Raw genomic sequence first — 20942 nt, 5'->3', positions numbered from 1 at the left:
GTATTACTTTCGGCGTAGCTGAAATGACGAGCCATTCATTTTTAACGAGGGTTAACTACCCACACCGCTAGTTAGCGGGGGGTAGGGAGGGTAGCTTGCTACCACTCCCCCTCTCACACCTGTGATTGAGCTCACTTTGCTTGGAGGTAGGAATTCAAGGGGGATAGGGCTGACGGGCAAGTTTGGTTAAATAGCTAAAAAGGTTTGTTTAGTTAGGAAAAATACAAATTATCTACGAATTTGTCATTTGTTCCGTAACTGGAATACAAACCACCCTAATAGGGGTGACTCGCCCATTTGGAAGGGTGGAAGTCCCAGCCAATCTGGCTTTTTGGCTTTACCCAGGGGGCTCCTTATCTGAGTGTGTCAGCACTCAAGGAATAAGGAGTCCCTACGCCTCACTAAAACCTTGCTACGCAAGGTTCGCGGCCTACGCAAGCTGTGTGTGAAGGTATGTAGAAGTGTGACTCGTCCTGGTAAAGTTATTCCGAGTTCTTCAGATGGAAAAACTGTGCACCAGGACTTTCCCAATACCAACTCATCACGGTATGGGGACGCAACAGTATTAATCTTAATACTGTACTAGGTACACAAGGGAGCATGGTTTACCTGCAGTGGTTTGAGGTCACAATTGCCGAGATCCCAGGATGCTGCTTTCCCCAAGAGAGGGGATGATGAAGAAAAGAATAAGGGCCAGTCAAACCTTTTCATTCATGCAGACTAAAACCGGGTAACAATGGCCTCAACCTTCTGCTACTTGTCCAATAAGGAGCTTGAGGTTTTAAACCAGCTGTTGTGCAGCCACCACAGGACCGATAGAAAACGTATCGAGTCTCCTGTGGGTCATGTCTTGCAGGTAGTAGGATGTGAACATGTTCTGACACTTCCACACTCCAGCTTGAAGAACCTGCATCACTGAGTAGTTTTTTTTGAAGGCCAGGGACGTAGCTATGCCCCTGACATCATGAGCTCTGGGATGACGTGACGGAGGAGGGTCTGAATTCAGTGCATGGTCATTAACCCAGCGAATCCATGCTGAGATGGTGTTCTTGGTGATCCTCCTCTTGGTCCTTCCTGTGCTAACGAATAGTGCAGGCACACGAGGACGGGCTGCAGCTGTTCTCTTAAGGTACAGCCTTAAACTCCTTACTGGGCATAGTAGGAGATGGTCTGGGTCATCTGTTACAGTACAGAGACTAGAAATCCGGGAGTCAAATCGAGGATCCGCTACTCCCGGGTTCTGAGTCTTAGCAATAAACTCAGGGACGAAGCTGAACGTTACCTCTCCCCATCCCCTAGAATAGGCGATGTCGTATGAGAGACCATGAAGTTCGCTGACTCGCTTGGCCGAAGCCAAAGCTAGCAGGAACACCGTCTCCCAAGTCAGGTGACGATCTGTTGCCTGGCGTAATGGTTCATAGAGAGGTCTCTTAAGAGACCTGAGAACTCGAACCACGTTCCATGGGGGAGGTATCACTTCTGACTGGGGACAGGTAAGTTCATAACTCTATATGAGTAGAGAAAGTTCTAGCCTTTTACCGATGGCGAGGGGAGACTGCTAAGGCCAAGTGGAGGACAAGCCCTGCGAGATCGATGACGACATCTGGGGGCCGGTGGATCAACTAGCTGACCTTTAGAAGCAGCAGTCCTCCGCAGAGGAGTCTCTGTGAGTGAACTCGTCTTCCGAGGAGAAATACTCATGAGACAGATAAGACTTTGCTTCACCCTCAAACGATGATCAAGAACGGGGGAAGCGCAGTCGGCAGCAACAGCTGAAGAGTCTGAAGAGGTAGGGGTGTCGGCAGCACCAGCAGAAGATACCCCAGACACCACTACATCAACGTACGACAGAGGATCCACCTCCGAAGTCGACAAAGGCTGCACACTAGCACCACGGATGATGAGCTGCAGCAAGAAGTCCTTGGAGGGAGGACCCGGAAGCCCCAAGGACGACCACACCTGAACAAAAGGAGAAAGACACATGGCCTCACCCAGGAGGAGAGGTGGGGGCTGCTTTGCTAAGGAAAGCAACACCATCTCTCGAGGACCGGGGTTGACCAACAATTAAAGGGCCTACTATACTACTCGACGGCCTCTCGGAAGAGGCCAATCGAACAGGAGCTTCAGAGGAAGGTCAGAAAGCGGAAAAATGTTATTTTCATTAGTAAAATAAATTTTTGAATATACTTACCCGATAATCATGTAGCTGTCAACTCCGTTGCCCGACAGAATTCTACGGGAGGGATACGCCAGCTATCACTATACTAGAAGAGGGTGTACTCACCAGCGCCACCTGTGGCCAGGTACTGCAGTACTTCTTGTTGACACCACCTCACTTTTTCCTCGGTCCACTGGTTCTCTATGGGGAGGAAGGGTGGGTCAATTAAATCATGATTATCGGGTAAGTATATTCAAAAATTTATTTTACTAATGAAAATAAAATTTTTCAATATTAAACTTACCCGATAATCATGTAGCTGATTCACACCCAGGGGGGTGGGTGAAAACCAGTGTACATGACTAAAGGATAGCTAAGTATCCCGTATTTCATATAATCAGTTATTTCAGAATAACAATGAAATAATAAGTACCTGGTAAGGAAGTCGACTTGAACCGTTACTCTGCCTTTATTAAGTTCGTCTTCCTTACTGAGCGCAGCGTTCCTCTTAGGAGGCTGAATCAACTCTAAGGTGCTAAAGTATACAGGGCTGCAACCCATACTAAAGGACCTCTACACAACCTCTAACCCAGGCGCTTCTCAAGAATGAATTGACCACCCGCCAAATCAAAAAGGATGCGGAAGGCTTCTTAGCCTACCGTAACAACCCAAAAAACAACAATAAAAGCATTCAAGAGAAAGGTTAAAAAAGGTTATGGGATTAAGGGAATGTAGTGGCTGAGCCCTCACCTACTACTGCACTCGCTGCTACGAATGGTCCCAGGGTGTAGCAGTTCTCGTAAAGAGACTGGACATCTTTAAGATAAAATGATGCAAACACTGACTTGCTCCTCCAAAAAGTTGCATCCATAATGCTCTGCAGAGAACGGTTCTTATTAAAGGCCATCGAAGTGGCTACGGCTCTCACTTCGTGGGTCCTTACCTTCAGCAAAGCAAGGTCTTCATCCTTCATGTGAGAATGGGCTTCTCTAATCAGAAGCCTTATATAATACGAAACTCCGTTTTTGGACATGGGCATCGAAGGTTTCTTGATTGCACACCATAAGGCTTCTGACTGTCCTCGTATAGGTTTTGACCTATTAAGATAATATTTCAGAGCTCTGACAGGGCAAAGAACTCTTTCTAGCTCGTTACCTACCATGTTGGAAAGGCTAGGAATTTCAAACGATCTAGGCCAAGGACGTGAAGGAAGTTCATTCTTAGCTAAAAATCCGAGCTGTAAAGAACATGTTGCAGATTCGGATGTGAACCCAATGTTCTTGCTGAAGGCATGAACCTCACTGACTCTTTTAGCTGTTGCAAGGCAGACGAGGAAAAGAGTCTTGAGGGTAAGGTCCTTGAAGGAAGCTGACTGGAGAGGTTCGAACCTAGGAGACATAAGGAACCTTAAGACTACGTCTAGATTCCAGCCTGGAGTGGGTAAACGACGTTCTTTAGAAGTCTCAAAAGACTTAAGGATGTCTTGAAGGTCCTTGTTGGAAGAAAGGTCCAAACCTCTGTGGCGGAGAACTGAAGCCAACATACTTCTGTACCCTTTAATCGTAGGAGCCGAAAGGGATCTCTCATTCCTTAGATGTAATAGGAAGTCAGCTATTTGGGTTACAGAGGTATTGGTAGAGGAAACTGCATTGGCTCTACACCAGCTTCGGAAGACTTCCCACTTGGATTGGTAGACTCTACGAGTGGATACCCTCCTTGCTCTGGCAATCGCACTGGCTGCCTCCTTCGAAAAGCCTCTAGCTCTAGCGAATCTTTCGACAGTCTGAAGGCAGTCAGACGAAGAGCGTGGAGGTTTGGGTGCACCTTGTCTACGTGAGGTTGACGTAGAAGGTCCACTCTTAGAGGGAGAGTCCTGGGGACGTCGACCAGCCATTGTAGTACCTCTGTGAACCATTCTCTTGCAGGCCAAAGGGGAGCAACCAGCGTCAGCCGTGTCCCTTCGTGCGAGACGAACTTCTGAATGACTCTATTGATGATCTTGAACGGTGGGAATGCGTAAAGGTCGAGATGGGACCAATTCAGCAGAAAAGCATCCACATGAACTGCTGCTGGGTCTGGAACTGGGGAACAGTACAAAGGAAGCCTCTTGGTCATGGAGGTGGCAAACAGATCTATCGTAGGCTGACCCCACAAGGTCCAAAGTCTGTTGCACACGCTCTTGTGAAGGGTCCATTCCGTGGGGATGACTTGATCTTTTCTGCTTAGGCGATCTGCTGAGACGTTCATGTTGCCCTGAATGAACCTCGTTACTAGAGTGAGGTTTAGACTTCTTGACCAAATGAGGAGGTCCCTTGCTATCTCGTACAGGTTCCTCGAATGGGTCCCTCCCTGCTTGGAGATGTAAGCCAAGGCTGTGGTGTTGTCGGAGTTCACCTCCACCACCTTGCCTAGCAGGAGGGACTTGAAGTTCATTAGGGCCATATGAACTGCCAGTAGCTCCTTGCAGTTGATGTGGAGCGTTTCCTGTTCCCTGTTCCACGTTCCCGAGCATTCCTGTCCGTTCAAGGTCGCGCCCCAGCCCGAGTCTGATGCATCCGAGAAGAGATGAAGATTGGGGGTCTGAATCGCTAACGATAGGCCCTCCTTGAGAAGGAGGTTGGTCTTCCACCACAAGAGAGTGGTCTTCATCTCTTTGGTGACAGGGATAGAGACTGCTTCGAGCGTCAAATCCTTGTCCCAATGAGCTGCTAGATGGAATTGGAGAGGGCGGAGGTGGAGTCTCCCTAACTCGACGAACAGGGCTAATGATGACAGGGTCCCTGTGAGACTCATCCACTGTCTCACCGAGCAACTGTTCCTCTTCAGCATGCTCAGGATGCAATCTAGGGCTTGGCTTATCCTTGGGGCCGATGGAAAAGCCCGAAAATCCTGACTCCGAATCTCCATTCCCAGGTAAACTATGGATTGGGAGGGAATGAGCTGGGACTTTTCTAAGTTGACTAACAGACCCAGTTCCTTGATCAAGTCTAAAGTCCAGTAGAGACTCTCCAGACAGCGACGACTCGTGGAGGCTCTCAACAGCCAGTCGTCTAAATAAAGGGAGGCTCTGATGTCTGATAAGTGGAGGAATTTTGCAATATTCCTCATCAGATGCGTAAACACCATAGGAGCTGTGCTTAGGCCAAAACACAGGGCTTGGAATTGGTACACAACCTTTCCAAAAACGAATCTCAGGAAAGGTTGGGAGTCTGGATGAATAGGAACGTGAAAGTAAGCGTCTTTCAGATCCAACGAGACCATCCAGTCCTCCTGCCTGACCGCTGCTAGGACCGACTTCGTCGTCTCCATAGTGAACGTCTGCTTGGTGACATAAGCATTGAGCGCGCTGACGTCCAGCACCGGTCTCCAACCTCCTGTCTTCTTGGCCACCAGAAAGAGACGGTTGTAGAAGCCCGGGGATTGATGGTCCCGGACTATAACCACTGCCTTCTTCTGTAACAGGAGCGACACCTCCTGGTGCAACGCTAGCCTCTTGTCCTTTTCCTTGTAGTTGGGAGAGAGGTTGATGGGAGAAGTGGTCAGAGGGGGTTTGCGGCAGAATGGTATCCTGTAACCCTCCCTTAGCCACCTGACAGACTGGGCGTCTGCACCTCTCCTTTCCCAAGCTTGCCAGAAGGTCTTGAGTCTGGCTCCTACTGCTGTCTGGAAAGGAGGAGAGTCAGTGTTTGCCTTTTGAAGTCTTGGGACCTTTCCTAGACCTGCTCCTGGAAGAGTCTGGACGGGAGCTTCCTCGGCTGGGGGCTCTGCCACGAAAGGGCGGAATAAACCTTGTAGCAGGAGTATCAGCCACTGGGGTGCGGTAAGTCCTGGGAACTGAGGGAGCAACCTTAGTCTTACGAGCTGAAGAGGCCACAAGATCATGAGTGTCCTTCTGAATCAGGGCCGCAGACAAATCCTTGATAAGCTCTTCGGGAAACAAGAACTTAGAAAGCGGAGCAAAAAGGAGTTGAGACCTTTGACAAGGTGTGATGCTGGAAGAAAGAAAGGTGCAAAGTTGCTCCCTTTTCTTAAGAACTCCTGACACAAACATTGAAGCAAGCTCGCCAGACCCATCCCGAATTGCTTTATCCATGCAGGACATTAAAAGCATGGCCGAGTCCTTGTCCGCAGGGGAGGTCTTCTTGCTCAGGGCCCCCAGGCACCAGTCTAGAAAATTGAACATCTCAAAGGCACGAAATACACCCTTTAGGAAGTGGTCTAAATCGGAGAAGGTCCAGCAAACCTTAGAGCGCCTCATTGCTGATCTACGAGGAGAGTCGACCAAACTTGAGAAGTCAGCCTGGGCAGAGGCAGGGACTCCCAAGCCTGGTTCCTCTCCTGTGGCATACCATACGCCCGCCTTAGAAGTGAGCTTAGTAGGTGGGAACATAAAGGAAGTCTTCCCTAGTTGCTGTTTAGACTGCAACCACTCCCCTAATATTCTTAAAGCTCTCTTAGATGACCTAGCAAAGACGAGCTTAGTATAAGTTGACTTAACAGGTTGCATGCCCAGCGAAAACTCAGATGGAGGAGAGCGGGGGGTAGCAGAAACAAAATGGTCCGGGTATACCTCTCTGAAAAGAGCCAGGACCTTACGAAAGTCAATGGGTAGAGGAGAAGACTTGGGTTCTTCCACGTCTGATGAGGGATCCAGGTGCGCAGCTTCCTCCTCAGAAACCTCATCACCAGAGTGTAGCGAAGTGAGAGGTAATGTAACAGTGGTATGCTGAACAGCAGAATCTGAACAAGCGGGTGCATAAACGCTTGTGGTTTCATCCTCAAGTCTCTGTTGCTGAGTTAAAACCTGAGGTTCAGGCTGCAAAGACTGGTCAAGAAGAGTAGAGGAAGGTAGGCGCATGGGTTGAGGTGGCTGACTCCTAGCATGAGTTTCTTGTCTCAAGAGTTGCGCTTGCTGTAAGGGTTGCGGATGCGCAGTAGCAGGTTCCTGAGGAACGAGTTGAGGTTCCTGAGGTGTGAGCTGCGAGAGTTGAGGTAGCGGCTGCGCAGAACGCAGTTCTTGTCTCGCGAGTTGAGGTTCCTGAGGTGCTAGCTTAAGGAGTTGAGGCTCTCGCCTTGAGGAGGGTTGAGGTCGCTGCAGCGAGTGCTGAGGTGGCTGCCTCATGGATGGAAGAGGTTGTCGTACCTCAAGAGATTGTTGCCTCGCTGGTGGAACCGCAAGCGGAAGCGGAGGAAGTAAGGCATAAGACTCCTGCTCCCATTGCTGAGGTTGCCTTAAGGAAGGCGGAGGTTGCTGCACACCGCTGGTAACTGGCAACTCAGTACGCGGTAAGGTATCCTGAGGAACCTCAACTTCGTACGCCTGGCAGACTGGACTGCGGTGAGGCGGAGCGATCGCAGGAGGAGGTGTAACCTTCTCAGCCTGACACTCACGCATTAAGACCGCAAGCTGTGACTGCATGGACTGCAGCAAAGTCATCTTGGGGTCGACAGACGCTAAGGTCTGCTGAGGCAAAGCCTTAACAGAAGATGAGGTCTGTTGCGGCATCACCTTACCTCTCTTAGGAGGTGTGCAGTCACCTGATGACTGCGGAGAGTCAGAGCTAATCCAATGACTGCAACCAGGTTGTAGAACTCTTGAGGTCTGGACTTTGCGTTTGAGAGGTCTTGAGACCTGAGTCCAGCGTTTTCTCCCTGACATTTCTTCTGCAGACGAGTAAAAGACGGGCTCAATCGTCTGCGGGTGGGAGTGACGGTCTCTGTAAGACACGCCCGCAACCACCAAGGATACTTCTGTGCGCCGATCAAGGCCTACCGAACCCTTTTGCCCTTCGACATTGCTTCTCCCCTGGGCTTGGGAGCTTGCAAGAGGTCCCGGACTGGGAGGACGACTGGCACGCACAGAAGTACCCTCACGCACCACACTGACACTGACACTAGCACTTGGCACCGCACTGACACTAGCACTTGGCACAGCACTGGCACTATCACCTCCCACTGCACTTTTGACCTTAAGTTCTTTGACTTCTGCCATAAGAGACTTATGGTCACTAACCACCGATTCCACTTTGTCACCTAAAGCCTGAATGGCACGCAAAACATCGGACATATCAGGTTGAGCACAAATAGAAGGTTCGGGGGTAGCCACTACAGGGGGAGGAAAAGGTTGAGGATCATGAGGTGAGGAAAAAAGTGAAGAGCGAGAAGAACTCCTCCTAACTCTCTCTCTCTCTAACTTGGTTGAATATTTCAGGAATCGAACAAATTCAAGTTCCGAAAGTCCGGCGCATTCCTCACATCGATCTTCCAACTGACAGGGTCTTTCCCTACAGTCAGAACAAGCGGTGTGAGGATCAACCGAGGCCTTCGGAACACGCCTATTACAAGACCTACATCGTCTATGGGGTGGGGCTTGTGAAAGGTCAGACATCTTGAATCAAAGAGTTAGTCAAGGGGGATTCCAAATCAAGCAAAAAGATCGTTAACCATTAATCAAAACCAAATAAAAGCTATCTAAGCTAATTAGAAAAGTTTCCAGTATAGCGAAAGCTGAAATCTTAGAGAAATACTTCACCAAAAACCGTGAACAATACTCCAAAATCATAAGCGTATCCCAGAACGTCTTGCCGGAAGCACGACAGAGGAAAAAGTGAGGTGGTGTCAACAAGAAGTACTGCAGTACCTGGCCACAGGTGGCGCTGGTGAGTACACCCCCTTCTAGTATAGTGATAGCTGGCGTATCCCTCCCGTAGAATTCTGTCGGGCAACGGAGTTGACAGCTACATGATTATCGGGTAAGTTTAATATTGAAAAAGAAGCCTTGGGTATTTTCCCTTTCAAAGAAATCTTCGAAGGAGAAATATCCTGCTTTGACTTCTTTTTCTGCCGGCGCCCAAACCTTTCCCACTGCAAGGTAGACCACTGCCGACACTCACTTCACTTGTTATCCCTATCATACCGTTGACCTCTGCAAGCGGAGAAAAGGGTGTGACGATCGGTGTCCACGGCCGACATGAAGGTACCACAAGGCTGGCACTCAAGTCCAGGCCAGGTTCGCATGGTCGGCAGAAGTCAACACACACACACACACTAATAAAGAGAAAGCACAAACAAAAACCAATTAATGGCAGTCCAAAATAACTTGGTGAGGATGAAGAACGGCAACGACCGTTCACCATCCGAGCCAAAAGCAAAGTGAACTAAATCATAGGTGTATGAGCAGGAGCAGTAGCAAGCTACCCCCCTACCCTCGCTAACTAGCGGAATGGGTAGTTAACCCTCACTAAAATTTTAATGGATCGTCCTTTCAGCTTCACCGAAAGTAATAACCCCTAATAAATGGCATAGGTTTGTATTCCAGTTACGGAACAAAGATAATTTGGGAGCTAAGAAATCAATGGTCGTTAAAAATAAACTGTTTCGCTATGATATTAATGGTCAGAAATTAATAATAAACACGAGATAACCCGTTGGGAAAATATATGGTTCAAGTAAGTGGCGTGAAATTAAAGCACCATAATTGCCTATAATCTATATTAGGCCTTCAAGTGGTGTTTGTTCCGCTGTGGCTCATATCACTCGCAAATAAATATTTCATTGCTTCTCTGTTCTCGTAAGTGGTATAGGGATGTTCTGGGTCATTATTACTCTTATTTTTCATTTCCAGATGAGCAACAATAGCTATATACTGAGAGTATTTTAAATATAATCAATTACTAAAATAGATGAAATTCCCCTAAATTTCAAAACAGATTGAACTCCCTCTGGGAGACGTCTTCTCGTAACAGAAGACATGCTTAAATTGAAGTGGACTAAAAAAAAAAAAGAGCTGTTGCAAAACATTCGGAATTTATGCATAAATACTTGAAAGATCTTGACTGGTTCAAAATGCCCGGTAACAATTACATGACAAATTCGGAAATAATTTGTATTTTTCCTAACCATACAAACCTTAGCTATTTACATAGGGTTTACTTTCGGCGTAGCTGAAATGACGAGCCATTAGATTTTTAACGAGGGTTAACTACCCCCCGCTAGTTAGCAGGGGGTAGGGGAGGGGTATCTTGCTACCCCTCCCCCCCCCCCCACACACCTGTGAGTTGTCTCACTTCACTTAGAGGTAGGACTTGACTTGGGGGACAGGGCTGGCGGGCAAATATGTGTAAATAGCTAAGGTTTGTATGGTTAGGAAAAATACAAATTATCTCCGAATTTGTCATTTGTTCCGTAACCAAAATACAAACCACGCTATTTACATAAGGTGACTTACCCCTTTAGGAAGGGCGGAAAGTCCCCAGCCTTACTGGCTTTTGGCTTTACCCGGGGACCCGAAAACCGAGTGAGCAGTACTCGAGAAAGGGGGTCCCTGCACCTCGCACTTTCCGTTGCTTGCTACGAATGTGCGGCCTACGTAAGTTGTGTGTGGAGGAAGTTGTGACTCGTCCTAGGAAGTTGACCTGGAGTTCTTTAGATAGAAATCTAGGCTAGGACGTTCCCAATACCACCTCGTCAGGGTATGCGGGATGCAAACAGTATTACAGTTAATACTAGGAGCACAAGGGAGCATGGTTTACCTGCAGAGGTTGAGGTCAGCTATGCAGAGACCAGGATGCTGCTTTCCCCAAGGGAGGGGAGAATGAAGAAAAAAGTAAGGGCCAGACATACTCTTTCAATCACGCAGACTAAAACCGGGTAACAATGCCCCCAACCTTCTGCTACCTGTCCATTAAGGAGCCTGAGGTTAGACCAGCTGCTGTGCAGCCACCACAGGGCCAATAGGGAATGTATCGAAGCTCCTGTGGGTCACGTCCTGCAGGTAGTGGGCTGTGAAGGTCGTCTGGCGCTTCCACACCCCAGCTTGCAAAACCTGCGTCACAGAGAAATTTCGTGCGCTCTAGGGCGGCGTGACGGAGGAGGGTCAGGATCCAAGGTGTGTTGAATAACCTTCTGGATCCAGGCCGAGATGGTGTTCTTGGTGACCCTCCTCTTCGTCCTTCCTGTGCTTACGAATAACGCTTGCACCTGAGGACGGACTGCAGCTGTTCTTTTCAAGTAATGCCTCAGACTCCTCACTGGGCAAAGTAACAGATAGTCTGGGTCACTTGTTACAGAACGAAGACTCGTTACCCCGAAGGAGTCAAACCTAGGGTTCTGAGTCTTGGCAACAAACTCAGGGACGAACCTGAAAGTTACCTCCCCCCATCCCCTTGAATGGGCGACGTCGTAAGAAAGACCATGAAGTTCACTGACCCGCTTGGCCGAGGCCAAAGCGAGCAGGAAAGCCGTCTTCCAAGACAGGTGGCGATCAGACGCCTGGCGTAATGGTTCAAACGGGGCTCTCTTCAGAGCCCTGAGGACCTGAACCACGTTCCAAAGAGGAGGTCTTACTTCTGACTGAGGGCAGGTAAGCTCATAGCTGCTTATGAGTGGAGAAAGTTCTAACGAAGTGGAAATGTCCACTCCTTTCAGCCTAAACGCCAGGCTAAAGGCTGAGCGATAGCCTTTCACCGCTGGAACTGAAAGGCGCATTTCCTCTCGTAAATACACAAAAAACTCCGCTATTGCTGGAATAGTGGCATCGAGTGGAGAGATACCCCTCCCACGACACCAACCACAGAAGACTCTCCACTTTGCCTGGTAGACTCCGATAGAGGACTTGCGTAGGTGGCGAGACATCCTGTCCGCAACCTGTTGCGAAAATCCTCTCTCCGTAAGGAGACGCTGGATAGTCTCCAGGCGTGAAGCCGAAGCGACGCTACGGCCTTGTGGAAGATGTTGCAGTGTGGTCGTCTGAGTAGCTCGTGTCGTAGGGGGAGTTCTCTCGGAAGCTCCGTCAGGAGCTGCAGAAGGTCTGGGAACCATTCCGCGTGATGCCACAGCGGACTACAAGAGTCATGGAGAGATTGACCGATAGTCTGGTCTTGTTGAGCACCCTTCTCATCAGACAGAATGGTGGGAAGGCGTAAACGTCGATGTTGTCCCACCTCTACTGAAAAGCATCTTGCCAGAGAGCCTTGGGGTCCGGGACTGGAGAGCAGTACAGGGGCAGCTTGAAATTCAAGGCTGTCGCGAACAGATCTACTGTCGGGGAACCCCACAAAGTCAGGACTTTGTTGGCTATCTGAGGATCCAAAGACCACTCGGTACTCACTATCTGCGTCGCTCTGCTCAGACTGTCGGCGAGCACATTCCTCTTGCCTGGAATGAAGCGAGCCGAAAGTGTGACTGAGTGGGCTTCGGACCACCTCAGAATCTCTACTGCAAGATGGGATAACTGTCGAGAAAAGGTACCTCCCTGCTTGTTGATGTAAGCCACTACCGTAGTGTTGTCGCTCATCACCACTACGGAGTGGCCCGCCAGGGTCCGTTGGAACTGTTGAAGATCCAGGAAAACGGCCTTCATTTCTAGCAGGTTGATGTGGAGGTACTTTTCTGATTCTGACCAGAGGCCTGAGATCCTTTGGTTCAGAATGTGGGCCCCCCACCCTTCTTTTGACGAGTCCGAAAATAGAGTCAATTCCGGGGGGAGGACGAGAAGATCCACTCCCTTCCGAAGGTTCATGTCGTTCAGCCACCACCGAAGGTCCGTCAGTTCCGTGGATCCTATAGGAACCAGAAAGTCCGCAGAATCGGAGCCTTGATTCCACCGGGACTTCATCTGCCATTGCAGGGATCTTATCCTGAGGCGGCCGTTCGAAACTAGACGTGCCAGGGAGGAAAGGTGACCTAGAAGACGCAACCACGAATGGGCCGGAAGCTCTTCCCGCCTGAGAAAAGGTTCTGCGACCCTCCTCAGCCTTGCTATCCTGTCGTCTGATGGAAAGGCTTTGTGGAGATCGGTGTCTAATATCATGCCTAAATATACCAGTCGTTTCGTCGGAAGCAGAGAGGACTTCTCGAGGTTTACCACGACCCCCAGGTCTCGGCAAACCTCCAGAAGCCTGTCTCGGTGTCGAAGAAGGGTCGACTCCGAGTCTGCCAGGACCAGCCAGTCGTCCAGATAACGGAGGAGACGTATGCCGTTCCTGTGCACCCAAGACGAAATCAGAGCGAACACTCTGGTGAACACCTGAGGAGCTGTGGAGAGACCGAAACACAGCACCTTGAACTGGTAGATCTTGCTGTCTAGGCTGAATATCAAGTACTTCCTGGAAGACAGATGGATTGGGATATGGAAGTTCGCGTCCTTCAGATCCAGTGTGCACATGAAGTCTTGCGGTCTCGCTGCAAGTCTGACCGTGTCTGCTGTCTCCATGCTGAACGAAGTTTGCTTGACAAACTTGTTCAGGGCTGAGAGGTCGATGACCGGTCTCCAGCCTCCAGACACCTTCTTTACAAGAAAGAGTCGACTGAAGAAGCCTGGGGAGCCGTCGTCGACCTCCTGGAGAGCATCCTTCTTGAGCATGGTCTCGACTTCTGCCCGAAGGGCTAACCCCTTTGCCGATCCCATGGCATAGGAGTTCAGCGGCACTGGATTCGCTGTCAGGGGAGGTGGAGATGTCGTGAATGGGACGCGATATCCTTGGCCGATCACAGAGACCGTCCAAGAATCGGCCCCAAGTTGCTGCCACCTGTGCACGCAACTTTTCAGGCATCCCCCCACAGGTGGACACGCGGGGGGATTGCCAATCCTAGCGCTTGCGGCCTCGGTCACTACCTCTAGGATTCTTACCTCCCCTAGAGGACTTGCCGCGCCTTCTGTCCTTGGTCTGAAAGGGCTGCGGCTTAGACACCCCTGTCTTAGCTGCCGGAGCCTGCTTCGGTGTCTTGCGAGGCTGCTGTTGCTGTTGAGGTGCCGGAGGCTTGTAGGGCCGAGATGTCAGGGCCCTCTGGAGGAGAGAATCTTGATTCGATCTCCTCCACCTCTCGGCTGTTCGTTCTATGTCCTTGGGCTCGAGCAGATCCCTCCCAGTAATGGAGGATTGCCTGAGCCTGCAGACGTCCACGGCGGGGACCTTCGGATGGAACCTCTCGGCCACTGCGTCGCGACGCTTGAGGATCGAGTTAGCCCACAGGTTAGCAACCTGGTGAGCGAGGAACTCGATCGAACGCGTGCCCGAGAGGAGGAAGGTCTCCAAAGCCTTCCTATTGCTCTCCTTGGACAGATCCTCAGAGCGCAATAGGATGCCCAGAGATCCCAGCCAAACATCCAGCCACGAAGTTGCCTGCATGGCACTCTTCGTGACCTTCTCGAGGTTCAGGATCTCCGACGCCAAGAACGTCACCTGCCGGGCGGAGAGCTTCTCGAGAGGAGTTCCCCTGGTCAGCTCTTCCACGGAATGGTGGAGCGGAAGGGCCATACTGGACTCCCCCATGATCTCAAAGTACCTCCTCTGATGTACTCGAGGAGGAGGGAGGAGTTTGAACCCTGCAGAAGAACGACCGGAGGAGGCGAGCTCGGAGAGCTGGGCTTCGACCCTGTGTCCCTGGCCCCTTTCACCCCTTTGGACCAAGGCAAACTTGCGCTGGACTTAGGGGGTATCTGGGTGCCGTGGACTTGGTCTAGCACCGTGTCCTTGCCCTCACGAGGGGCAGTCTCCAAGTCCTTAAACTTGTTGAGTTGCCTCATCGAGCCTAGGACCTGCCAGAAAGCGTGTTCAGACTCGAACTGGTCTCCTCCTTGCGGACTGGCAGCTAAGTCTCCGGTCCCCAAAGGCTCATCTTGGGGAGATACGTGGACGTCCTCCCGGGGTCTAGTTGGCTCTGGACGTATCCTGGATGACGATTTAGGAATCGTCTTGGAGTCCTTGGGCTCCCTCCTAAGAGGAATACAGGACTCCAGCAAAGAGGTCCGGAAGGGGGCTTCCTCGCGAGCAGCTTCTCTCCGAAGAGGAGGGGTTCCTCCCATTGGTGCCGTGGGCGACAACCCTGCCTCGCTGGACTCTCCTGAGGAAGGAGATACCACGTCCACAGGAGAAGGAGAAACAGCAAGCGTAGGAGAAGGCGTAGGAGTCCTCCTAACCGACCTCTTGGAAGCCAACTTCTCCCGAGGAGAAGTCACCACGAAGTCCACTCCTCTCCTTCTCTTCAGCGGGGATGAGCCTGCCGTTGGTTTAAGTCCCATATCAACGAGGGCAGGCTTCACAGCCTGAACCACTGCGTTTATAATGTGACGGAACCAAGGCTGACGGGTAACTGACGCAGTGTCAGTTATCCCCGCTGGAGGGAAGGAGATCTCCTGATCCTTCGGAGTGGACACCACGGGGCCTGCCTGAAAATAAGAGGAAAAAGAGTGTTGCATGGACCTCTCCTTAGATCCTTCCTGGTCCTGGTCCTGGTAGGTAATCCTACGCTTGCGCGGAGGCAATCCAAAGGCTGATCTGGAAGTCCGTGTCCCTGTCGGTTGGCCGCGCTGATGTTCCCTGCGCGAATGGGAATCGCGGCGGTTCTCACACGAAAAGGCATTCGAGGAATCACGCGCGGGCGATTTCCGAAGCGCGGGCGCATTGCCGCGTGTGGAAGAATGCACGTGGGTGCGTTCGCTCGCGGGCGAGGGGGCACGTGGGCGGGCGGGCGAGGTGGCGCGTGGGCGAAAGGACACGATGGCGCGTTGGCGAGTGGTCGCGTTGGCGCGCACGTGAAGGAGCACGAGACCACGCAGGTGAAGGTGTGCGCTGAACACTAGGCGATCGACGGCGGCGCGTAGGAGAACGGCGATGATCAGGCGAAAAAAGTCGCGAGCGCCTTGGCGAAAGTTTGCCAGGCGGAGAGCGCTGGCACGATGGCGAGCGATGCCGCGTGCGTTCCGGAGAACGATGGCGTGTACCACGCACAAGCGATTTATCGCGTGGGCGAGTCGGAGACCTGGGGCGAAAAAGACTTAAGAGGGCGATGGCGCTCAGGAGAGCGCTTGCGCACAGGCGAGTGATCGCGTGAACACGCAAGAGAACGTTGGCGCGCAGTAAGATTACTGCGCACATCTGAAGAGGTGGACGGAGACGAACGCGCAGGCGAACGCTCGCGAACAGGAGCTTTAGCTCGCGAACAGGAGCTTTAGCTCGCTGTTGCGCCGAAGCAGAAGGGCGTGCAGGGGCGCGTGGGCGAGGCGACGGGATGGTACCCTTGCCTAAGTCCAGATCAGGTGATCGTGGACGCGGTGATGATCGATGGCGCGCTGGGCGCACATCAGGAACAGGTTGAGCAGTAGCGCGGCTGCGCACAGGAGAACGATGGCGCTCAGGAGAACGTGGGTGCGCCTTGCGCACATCAGGAACATGAGGGCGCTGCTTCGTAGGAGACCTGCAAGAAGGAGAGCGCTGGCGAGCAGGTGATCGCTGCCGCGCAGGAGCGCGCTGGCGAGCAGGTGATCGCTGCCGAGCAGGAGAGCGCTAACGAGTTAAGTCCGAAGACTGTAACTAAGGGGAGCGCTTGAGCGCTACTGCACGCGAACGCGCATGTGGGCGCGCAGGGGAACCCTGACGCGCAAGGGACTTACCCACACCGTGAGTAGAGTCCCTTTTCCCCGAAGGGATTGGTGCCTGTTGGATAACAGGGTGAGAAGGCGCCCAAATCGCATCTGCAGCCAGGAACGGTGAAGGCAGGTCGGAAGGTCTGGCAGGCGTAGGGGATCGCGAACGATCCGCGGAGAGATCAAGGGGCGCTGCTGTGACGGGCTGCTCCTGACGGGGGAGGATCAGGAGAGGACGACCCAAAGAGGCGCCTCCTAACTCCCTTATAGGGAGAAGGAAGTCCTCTGCTGCGAAGAGGCCGACGGGCCTTACGTCGAATACGACCACGAGGAAGGGCGTCCGGGTCATCAGTCCTCCGAAGAGGAGTCTCTGTCAGCGCGCTCCCCCGAAGGGGAGACCCGCCCGCAGGAGAGACCGCGGGACTCCCCTCCCCCCTCGGAGGATCTTCGGAGGGAGGAGGAGGGCCATCAGCAACGTCCGCAACAGGAGCAGTATCAAGGGTTTGACCAGACCCGTCGGAAGGCTCAGCCAAAACAGTGTCGACAAAATCCGAAGGGAATACCTCCAGTATTACCGGCGACTGTTTGACCGCAGCCCCCAACTGGATCAGGTCAAACAGGGCTTCCTTGGAGGGCGAGCCCTTAAGCCCAAGGCTGGAACAAATCATTATTAGACACAGTTTGGTCATATTCATCAAATTCCAAATTATCCTCCCCCGGAGGAGAATAGGGAGCTGCCACGCTAAGGGAGGCAACGCCCTCTCCCGCACCCCGAGGTCGGGAAACACCACTAGGGCCTGCGCTACCACTTGGCAGTCTCTCACGAGAGACCAATCGAGTGGGAGCTTCGGAGGAGGTTCGGGCGGCGGAAGAGGAGTCCTTAGAGCCTTCCTTCTTCAAGGTTGCCCCTGAAGGAGAACGGTCTCTCTTGGACTTCTTACGCCGGCGGCCGAACTTCTCCCACTGGGAGGCAGACCACTCCCTACACTCGCTGCATGTATTCTCCCTATCACACCGTCGGCCTCGGCACTGCGGGCAAAGGGTGTGAGGATCGGTGTCCTCCGCTGACATGAAGGTCCCACAAGGGCGGCCAGCGAGTCCACGGCACTTGCGCATAACGATGACAACGGTCGAGGCCAACTTCCAAACACACAGAACTAGAAAAAGCAAAAAAAAAAATAAAGCCTGTCATTAACAAGGACGAAAACAGCAACGTCTGTCTTTCGTCCGAGCCAAAAGTGAAGTGAGACAACTCACAGGTGTGTGGGGGGGGGAGGGTAGCTTGCTCTTCCTGCTAACTAGCGGGGGGTAGTTAACCCTCGTTAAAAATCTAATGGCTCGTCATTTCAGCTACGCCGAAAGTAAACCCTATGTAAATAGCGTGGTTTGTATTTCGGTTACGGAACAATGTATCATACAAAAACAGAAAATCCCTCAAAAGCAATTCCAAATAACTCATGCACAGTAATCCACCAATACTCCAAAAGGAAAATATTAGACTTAGACAATGAAATGGTGTTCATATTTTAGTTGATCAACACTCACACTATTGTACCGCAGCCCTTTTAGTCATTCAGAAACAAAAATGCAAAACTTGCCACTACTCGTCCATTTCATGTATCAAATACTAGTTTTGCTAGAAATAAAGAGTATCATATATTAATCATATAAGTGGTTTGGGGTGGTGTGCATGTAGCTAGGCTCCCTAATTTTTGTTTGACAAAATACTCGCACATGCGGCAAGCAATATGTCCTACTTGTCAGAATAGAAAGGCATGAGTGACGACGGACACAGTTAGGAAGGATTCCCATCTTCCATGTGAGAGGCAAGCCTGGTGACCCAACCATCTGCAGACGTACAGTAGGGTACAATAGGCATTCTACATAAAACAAGTGGTGGTAAATATATGATACTTTAATTTCTAGCTAAATACATGAACCATATATTTTCAATACTCGCTATCTTGTGTTTTAAGCATTCCTGACCATGATTATTGGGGCAAACTACCCGTTCATGAGTTTTTGGATCCCCTTATATAGACAATTATGGGGGACCCCAGTGGGAAACCGGGTTTTTTTTGGTTGGGGAAATGCCAAATAAGGAGTGATTTGCAGTAATAATAATGGTTAGAAATGCTTAACACTAGATAACCAATTGGAAATGTATATATCGTTCATGTAAGTGGCTGCTGAAAATTAAAGTATCAATCATTTATGATTCACTTCACATCCTTCTAATGGTTTTTGCTCTGCCATGCGTTTGCTTCACTCGCGGAAAAAGAAAAACTGCAAGCTCCATCTGTACTGGCAAGCGGTAATGATGAGCTGCAATTGCAATCCCGGTGGCTCATTATTTCAGGGTTATTTTTCACATGGGTAACAATAGCTATACACTAAACGGGGAGCGTTTCCATCCTAATTAATTGCCGACATAGATGAAATTACACTAAATTTCGAAATAGATCATACTTCCCTCAAGTTCCCTCCTGGAGACGTCTTTATGGGATGGTGGTTTAACTCAAACTGATGGGAAGGGTGGAAAAAATATGACTGTTGTAAGACATCCGGGAACTTGTGCCTAAATATTTGGAAGCTCCTAATTGGTTAAAAAAGCCAGATAATGATTAAGTCATAAAAAACAGAAAAGCTGGCCAAAGCAAATGCAAGCAACGTATGCGCAGTTACCGCAGTAACTCGATATCAGTCTCTAAGATGTAAACATTGGACTTAACCCTTTTACCCCCAAAGGACGTACTGGTACGTTTCACAAAAGCCATCCCTTTACCCCCATGGACGTACCCGTACGTCCTTGCAAAAAAATGCTATAAAAATTTGTTTTTCATATTTTTTGAGAAAATTCAGGCATTTTCCAAGAGAATGAGACCAACCTGACCTCTCTATGACAAAAATTAAGGCTGTTAGAGCAATTTGAAAAAAATGTACTGCAAAATGTGCTGGGAAAAAAATAACCCCTTGGGGGTTAAGGGTTGGAAATTTCCAAATACCCCGGGGGTAAAAGGGTTAAGAGTGAGGACAGACTTCACATTTTAATCGACCGATATGTATGTTATTATGCCCCAACCCCCATTAAACATGTAGAGAAAAATAACAAACTAGCCAGCACTCATTCATTTCTTATAGTGAATTTCAGTTTTGCTAGAAATTAAAGTATCACCTAAAAAGTGGTTTTCAAAATAGCCTATATATATATATATATATATATATATATATATATATATATATATATATATATATATATATATATATATATATATATATATATATACATGAGTCTTTGTATATCAGCAGCCAGTTCCCCATGCGTTGATTAAAAATGGACATTAACTATCCTATACTTTTCCCCCTAACCTAACCTACAAGCCGTGTCCTTACCTACTTACCTAACAGGGGGGGGGGGGGGGGGGCTGGTTAACCCTGCGACCCCCATTACACTGCCATATTCTAAGTTAGCCATTATCATACATACAGGTGGCCGCTATCATACATACTGTACACCCCTAGAGAATTTCAGTTTCGCTAGTAATTAAAGTATCATATATTAAATCAAGTGGTTTTCAAAATAGCGCATATATATATATATATATATATATATATATATATATATATATATATATATATATATATATATATATATATATATATATATCTATATATATATATATGGTTTATATATATACAAAGTCAATAACTAAGGCTAGGCTAGCTCCTCGTTCGCAAGCTCAAATTATGTTGCATATACAATATTCAGCATATCAAATAACAGCCAATGTTCCCTACAAGACAGGCTACAAAATAATGATATTATTATCATCATTATTATTAATTGCTAAGCTACAATCCTAGATGGAAAAGCAGAATGCTATAAGCCCAGGGGCCCCAACAGGGAAAATAGCCCAGTGAGGAAAGGAAACACGGAAAAATAAAATATTTTAAGAACAGTAACAACATTAAGATAAATCTTTCCTATATAAACTGTAACAACTTTAACAAAACAAGAGGGAAAAAAATAGAATAGTGTACCCTCAAGCAAGAGAACTCTAACCGAAGACAGTGGAAGACCATGGTACAGAGGCTATGGCACTACCCAAGAATACAGAACAATGGTTTGATTTTGCGTATTGCCTCATAATCCAAGCAGTAACTACATAACCTAACCTAGCACAAGCTACTTGTAGGATGCAATCCACTCCATCGAGGATGAGGGAAAATCTCACGAACCGCATCCTGCCCCGCTAATTTGCTTCCTTATTTCCAGGAAACCCTTACCAATATGAGCATCCTGCCCATCTCCATAGTATAACACTGCTCACAAAAGGCTCAAAATTATATAGGAGGTGGAGCAAGCATGAAATTGGGATACCGTAAGGATACCGTATTCATATCGAGAGACATCAGTCC

The 20942-nt window shown here is 49.6% G+C and overlaps 1 protein-coding gene across 4 annotated transcripts in view; it reads right to left on the bottom strand.

Annotated features, from left to right (window-relative positions):
• LOC137647089 (roquin-1-like) overlaps nt 1–20942 on the bottom strand; it is a 91158-nt gene that overhangs the window by 69989 nt on the left and 227 nt on the right. The window lies entirely within an intron of this gene.

This window comes from Palaemon carinicauda, chromosome 9 (assembly GCF_036898095.1).
Source record: "Palaemon carinicauda isolate YSFRI2023 chromosome 9, ASM3689809v2, whole genome shotgun sequence".
NCBI classification, from domain to species: Eukaryota; Metazoa; Arthropoda; class Malacostraca; order Decapoda; family Palaemonidae; genus Palaemon; species Palaemon carinicauda.
Note: the sequence above shows the minus strand (reverse complement) of the source record. Positions and strands in the feature narration are given on the sequence as shown.